General features: G+C 31.7%; 1 pseudogene; it reads right to left on the minus strand.

Annotated features, from left to right (window-relative positions):
- Positions 1 to 5,955: 5,955 nt before the first annotated feature.
- Positions 5,956 to 7,077, minus strand: LOC149554204 (pentatricopeptide repeat-containing protein At5g27460-like; annotated as a pseudogene).
- Positions 7,078 to 7,424: the final 347 nt, after the last annotated feature.

Consider the following 7,424-nt stretch of genomic DNA (forward strand, 5'->3'; position numbering starts at 1 on the left):
AATCAAATGTATCTCACAATTGATATAGAAAATTACCCCACATTCCTAATCAATAAATTGTCCTAATATTTCTTATTAACAAATTTTAAAAATATATTTCCATCGATATATCATGCACATTAATGAAGACAAGGGGAGATCACAAATTTTCCTACTTTTCATAAGCATTTTAACTTAGTCATTAGACAAAGGATATTTATGAGCTATAAGAACACACTTTCATTCTTTTCAATAATATAGTGCTATAATGATTTATTACACAAAAGTTTATAAAGATATAAATTAAATATGGAAAGCAAAGCTAATAAAATATGATGATATATGACAAGGCTAAGAATAAGTATGAGTAACAATAAATGCAAAAAGGAAAAACATTTCATGAAATGAGTAACAATAAATGCAAATTAGCATAAAATACATACTAAATACTACTATATAAGTATATTAAGATAAAAATATGGTAGAATAAATCTAAAACCACCTAAGAATTGACACACTCTCTCTCCATTTGAAAAATAATACGAACTAATCACTTCTCTATTAAGAAATTTGTTACAAAGCACAACATCAATTTCTAACTAGACAATAAAACAAGCCAATCACTTCTCAATTAAACAATTTGTTACAAAACACAACATTGATTTCTAACTCTGATTGGACAATAAATGAAACTCATGAACAAAACAAATGTATGCAAAATATGCCAAAACTTTCCCCTAATTTACCTTCCACATATTTTCCACCTACCTATTACACACCTAGATGCAATTGCTAGTGATTAATTATTTCAGTAATAAAATTAAAGTCATTTTAATTTTCTTAAAAATATATAAGTTTCTAAAATTATTAATAATAAAATTAATTAATTTAGAATTAAAGGAAAAAGATATAAGATCAACTTTGGTATCTATCAAATAAATAAATAAAATTATATTATTAATCAATAAAATAATTAATAATTAATAATTAAAATAAAAAATTAGAAGATATGTTTAGTATTATAAACAAACGAATAAACAAATTGATAAAAATAAATAAAATAATCATAATCTAAAAAAGCTTTTGTGAAACACTGGGCGTACACTAAAGTGGGCTAGTTAAAAATAAAAATAATTGAAAAGTTGTGAAGAAATAACAAAATAAATTAAAAATGAATAATTATTGTCCTAACCCATCCCATATATATGAAAGGGCACAAATTTTACATTCTCTCTCATTCACGAATTGGCATTATGCAAAAAACATTTGAGGCAGGAGATTGGTGTGATTCCTCTATTGTTTCACAAGACCTTCATTTTTAAAGAGGACATAGCAAAACAAAGTTTGGCAATTCATTTGACCTTCTGCCTCATTCATCACAAGGTGTGTTACCACTTCTTTGCTTAATATATTCAAACACTGTCAAAGTTATAGGGTTTTAGTTAAATGTCACCCTTGAACAATATGCAGTCTGAGTAGTACGAGACAATGTTCTTTTGGACAATGATATAAAACCTGATTATGGCATTCAGAATCCAACAAAATGAGCTACAGAAGCTCTCCTTCAAAATGCTTTCCTCTTATTGTGAAACATGCTCCTCCCACTCACAAGGAAGACCTGCAAATCTTCAACAATAGCTTCCTGAAATGATTTACTACTACAAATCCTATCACAACCCATCAAATAAAGAGGTTTGAAATCTTTCACACCCAAAACCTAAAAAAGCTCCCTATCTTAGAGAAAAATGGTGATTTTCTACGTCAAATCAACTCTATTATCCCTTATCAGCTATCCACTGATTCGCAGCCCAATCCCTGCAGGTAGGCAAGAATACCACTGTAAATACCCTGACTAGATTATAACTCAACAAGTCCAATTTTAAAGTTAAAATCAGTTGCTTGACATTTTGCCAAACATTTAGCAGGAAAACTCTGTTTAACTAAAAGTATTGTTGCAATGCATGTTCTTTTTTGTATTTTCAGGCATGTATGATTTTGAAAATTAAATATATTCAAATGTAAATACTGGACCTAAATGTTGGACCACAAATGCTACCAATATGCTTGCTCACAAGTTAAGTTTGATTTACAAATTTTGATATACTAAATCAGATGAAAGAGACAATGTAGATTTCATTCATTAACAAACTAAGTTGAATGTGATCACTCCTTAACATAGCAGTGAAATACTAATTGCAAAATATAATTTCAAAAACCTCTTAATAGGCTGCAACTCTTCAATTTCTTTCTTCAACTTCATCAACTCCCACTGCAAACATTAAGAAGAATGATGCCACCCAAGACTAGGCCTCAGGTTACTGAGGAATCACACACAACAATGTGTTTGCAACTCACATTTGCATATTAGTCTTAACAAAATGCAAGCAGCTCAATCATAGGCTCAATAATATCACCCAAAATTTTCACTATTCAAGTGCCCAAACTTCCATGATCAAGGACCCAAAACTGGTGCACTTTTAATGGCCTTGCCATCATAAATTTCCACCCAGCATCATTGACCTGGACAAAACTTCCATTATCCTAATGGCAATAAGTGGCCATGTTGATGCAGAGCCCTCTTATAGTCCTCTAAGGAACCTAACTCAACCTAAGGGATTCAACAAATATTGCCCCATTTTCATAGTCTAGGGTGCTAGTTATGTTGCCAATAATATTTCTAGAATAGTTTCACATTAGATTAAGTTATGATGATGATCTAAGCAATGTAACACAATACTAATGTAGGATTGTTAAGCATTGGGAGTCTTCCATATGGTTTAAGATAGTGTTCAGTTTTCATGTGGTTTATTTATTTCTAGGCATTTATACTAAGTTGTTCAACTTGTCACTAATTTTTTGTGGTTGCATACTACAGTCTTACAATATTTGTGTAGGGCAGAATTTTTTGACCAAAATAATCATTTTATATTATGTTACTTCCTTGATGATAAAATACTCTTGGGGAGAATAATGAGGGGCCTATCTTGAAGATATTGTAAGAAGCCCAAAGTTAGAAGTGTAAAAATTTATACTAGTTTATATAGTTTTCTTATCAAGTCTAGACAATCATTTGCACTAGCCATAGCATGGAGATCAAGCTTCACAAAGATTAAATATCATCATGTAGCCCAAGAAATCTTGCAAGAAATATTTTTGACAATGCTAAGTCTCAATATTCACCAAAAATTTCTAATGGAAGGAACAACATTGTGTAGAAATGATTTTGTCTGAAAATCCTTCTTCTTCTTCAACATTCTTATGCATGGACATGTTCCAAATTGTCAGAAACAGTAGTTACTAATAATTTTTCTTGTGGGTAGTTCTTGATTCAATAAATTTAGATTTTGAACTCTTCTTGTCTCTATCCTACAAATTTAGAAGGTAAAACTTGTTTCTCTTGGATGATGATGATACCTAGTTAACTAGTTTACATGTTCTTAGGAGTTTGCATGGGTTGGTTATGTTTCGTAGAAGTTTGTTGTGAATATTACTACGTTAAACAAAAGGATGAGTTGGACAAAAAAGTTATCAAAAAGTATGGAACTGCTCAAGGAAAAAGTTTAGGATAGGTCAGTTCTAACTACTTTTAATCTTGTAAAGAAATAATAACCCAAAATGATGGTAGTGGAGAGATTGTAGCTTTTTTTTTGGCTTGCATTCCTTTATATTTATAATGGTAAAGGGTTTATATTAACATCTTTATTTCCAAATATATCATATCCAAGGTTTTCTAAAAGACATTCTATATTACACTTGTATCACTATCCATTCACTCCTCACATATAATAAATACAATGCATCGTTGGTATATCCCACCAAACCACATTTAACACAAAGGTGGGAGTGCCCTTACATTTTAAGGGATTTCAACCTTCTAATGTTGACTGTTCCTACAAAACCAGTCACTATGTATACAAATACTAGTCACGTTCCTTGATTCAAATTGCAACCAAACACTAAGAATATGGCTTAAACTAGTAGAAGAAATATAAACAAATTTATTTCAAACCATAATGAATACCATATCACATTTTATGCAATCCAAACAAGTCTATGTTGCTAGACTATTCCACGGGATAGTGAGTTACAAGAAATGAAAAGAATTGGTTTTTATTCATTCCAAAATGATTACAAACTTGATCCTTTCACCTCTAATAATCTAATTCGCCTCCTCTCCTAAATTTCTCCTCCAAATAGACTCTTAATCCTCTACATAACCCGACAATAAGTTCTAACTACCTATAACAGTCAAAACTGACTGTCAACAACATAATTTTTTTGTCAAATTGACAACACTTAAAAAAATATTGATGTATTCCCTAAAACTAATGACTTAAGATGTTTTAAGTCCAACCTTGATCAACCTATAATCTCTACTAACCAAACTAACCCCATGAACCCTATTTTGGCTTATATTGCCAACATTGGCAATTTTTACAAATATTGCACCTTTAGTGCCTATGACAAAATTTAGAGGCTTTAATAGCCTTCTTACATATTTTAAGACCCTTATAGGTCATTTTCAACAACCACTAACCTAGAATCAACAAAATCTATTCCTAGTGACCCATACGTACCTTCTAGACTCAATATTGCCTTTAAGGCTTACATTTATGATTTGTTTACAAAATGATTGATCTATGATCAAAACAATATTAATTGATCATGAATATTCTTCTTGCATGATTCAATGACCTTTGGAGGCCATTTGTCTTCAAATTTTCCTTTGACCTTGGTGCTCTTGCACCATACTTCCCAACTTTGAAATGATTCCAAGCCCTCTTGGAATGTCCAGCAAAATAAACTTGTTTAATGGGAACGCCATGTCTTCTCATGTCTTTGGCCCACTTGTACCTTGCATCTTGATGCTCCATGCAGGCTTGTCTTCTTGTATGTTGTGTAACTATACATTCTTCTTGTCCATGCTCATTCATGCCTTCATTTTGCTATCCACACTTGCTATCCATGTTCTCATACACCTTTTGGAAGTTTATACCCTATACCTTCCTTCTACACCTACTTCTCTTCTTCTTGTGCTTATAATCTAAAGACCAAATCATCAAAAAGAAAAGGCCATAACATAGCCCTGTCACTATGTGACTTTGACACATCGTTGTCAACTTCATCATGCCATAAATCTATACCATAGTAGGATAGACCTGCAACATAAACAAACTTAGTATTAAAACCGATAGCAATACCTTCATATAAGAATAGGTTGTCCCCGTACACATGCTTGGACTGATTTTCTCATAACTCTTCATCCTCCTCATGTTGTCTGCATCTTTAGATTCTCCATGATTATACATTGTTGCCCCTATCAGCAACTTATCATCATCATTTAGGCATCTTTCTTAACTTTGTACCATTTTCTTAGTATCTTCAATAATGATATACAATATTCTTCAATGGTGACGCTCTAGTTTGAGAATTATTGAGCAGTAAACCGTACATCTTATTCAATAACTAAGATATCATCTTATAGAAGAACAACTAAAAATAATAAATTATAACATAGTGGAATCAACTTTATGCCCAGTAAAAAATAATTACTAGGCTTGGTGCCCAAAAGGAGCTTGATGGTTGCTAAACTTAAGGATTATTATCTTTGATAACTTATGACTAGTTGAAAATGATCATAACCTGGAGCCATGTGGTGTAGCCACTTTCATGTTATTACTGGCATTTAACTTGAAGATTAATTGTCATTGATAGCTTTATGCAACCTATTAGTTTCTTCGTCAAGGCTTACTTTATCAATCACCATATGCTCAAATATGTCATCAATGTCCTTACCTGCTTTGACGTGAGTCAAAAGAAGCAAGTTGCAGATATTTGTAGTTACAAAGGGAATATCCCTAAGAAGTTTTACATTCCCTTTCTCCTCCATATATTTCAGAATGCCCATCATATTTTCATGATGTGGTTTCTAGTTACTAGATCTCGCTCTTGATAAAGTTTTCATCATGGCTGTAACTACCTTATTTTGCTATTTAAATAGCCCTGTGTAAGAATTTCCCATGTTCTACAAATTGAACCACCTTTTCCCTTTATGACATAGCTGTGAAAATTTTAGCCTTTTCCAGAATACCTTCCCTCACATATGCCGCTAGAAGTATGTTAGAGACTCTAAAATTATAACTTGATCTTGATGATTACCATTCTTCAAATATCTTCTTAGCTCCTTCAATGTCTCCAAACTTTGCTAGCACAAAAATCATAATTCAATTTAACAAAGAAAATATTTAAGGAATTTCATATCCTGTAAATTTCTTCCTTATCACCAATAGAAGCATTCATGGTAATAAGGTAGTTGTATGCTTTGTGCTCACTTTTACCAATCTTTTTTTTTGCTTCTTTCAAGGTAGAGTTTGCTTTGTCTAGAAGACCACCTTTGAGGTACATGTTTCCTAGAGCAATGTATCCAGTCCAATGTATGCTATCATCATTAGTTGATTTTAATTCATCCACTATCTTCTCTGCATCATCAATGCTAGACATAGCAGCACATGCATCGATCTAGAGTTTATAAGTATTTGAATTTAGTTGTATGCCCATTTTCTTCAAATGCTTGATTGTTAAAATAATCATCTATGTCTAGCCACTTGCCAAATAGTAGGCCATCAGCATATTATAATGATCTATAGCTATAGTAAATCCCAAATCTTGTATCTTTTTCATCCAATTCTCTACTTTTTCAATCAATCCCTCTCTAGCATAACAATTTAGTACAGTACGGTAAGTGACTTCATTCTTTGCAAACTCTGGCAGATCTTGAAAATACTTCTTAGCTCTAACGACACCATAAACTGTGATCAAATCTAACTGGAGACAATAGTCACCAGTTGTGGAGAAATTTAGGGTGATTTTGCATCCATTCAAAAATCTAAAATCACAATGAAAAAAATAAGTTGGAAAATATGTTGACTGAATTGCTTCAAGTATTGGCATGCAAAATCAATTATTGAACAGTAAACCATACATGTATAAAGTTAAAGTTGTCCTCTTAGCAGACTAATAGAGCTTAAATATATACACAGGAAAGACCTTTCTCTTAAGATCTATTCTAGCAATTTGAACTTTAATGAAGTTGTTCATAATGGCAAAAATTCTTCAGATGAATGTTTTTCTTAATGCATTCAAATTACTCTTTCTTCCCTTTTATGCAAGCTCTCTAGGTGTATGTTCATGCATCTAACAATAAATATTTTTTTGGGAAAATATTGAAGGCTCTAATCAGTTGTTATATTCTCTGAATGCGTGTCAAGCTCTTATATGTATCTCATGTCATGTTTCCTAAGAGAGCTTCAGATATAAGTTTTGAAAATATTCATTTATTAATGAATTATTCATTTATTAAGTTTTGAAAGGGAAATGTTGATAGTGATTATGCTGATTTTGAAGAGGATGCACGTGATATTTATAGTACTAGTAGTGCTAAACTG

This window comes from Cupressus sempervirens, chromosome 6 (genome assembly GCF_028749045.1).
Source record: "Cupressus sempervirens isolate cs-2001-9-10 chromosome 6, ASM2874904v1, whole genome shotgun sequence".
Classification (NCBI taxonomy): domain Eukaryota; kingdom Viridiplantae; phylum Streptophyta; class Pinopsida; order Cupressales; family Cupressaceae; genus Cupressus; species Cupressus sempervirens.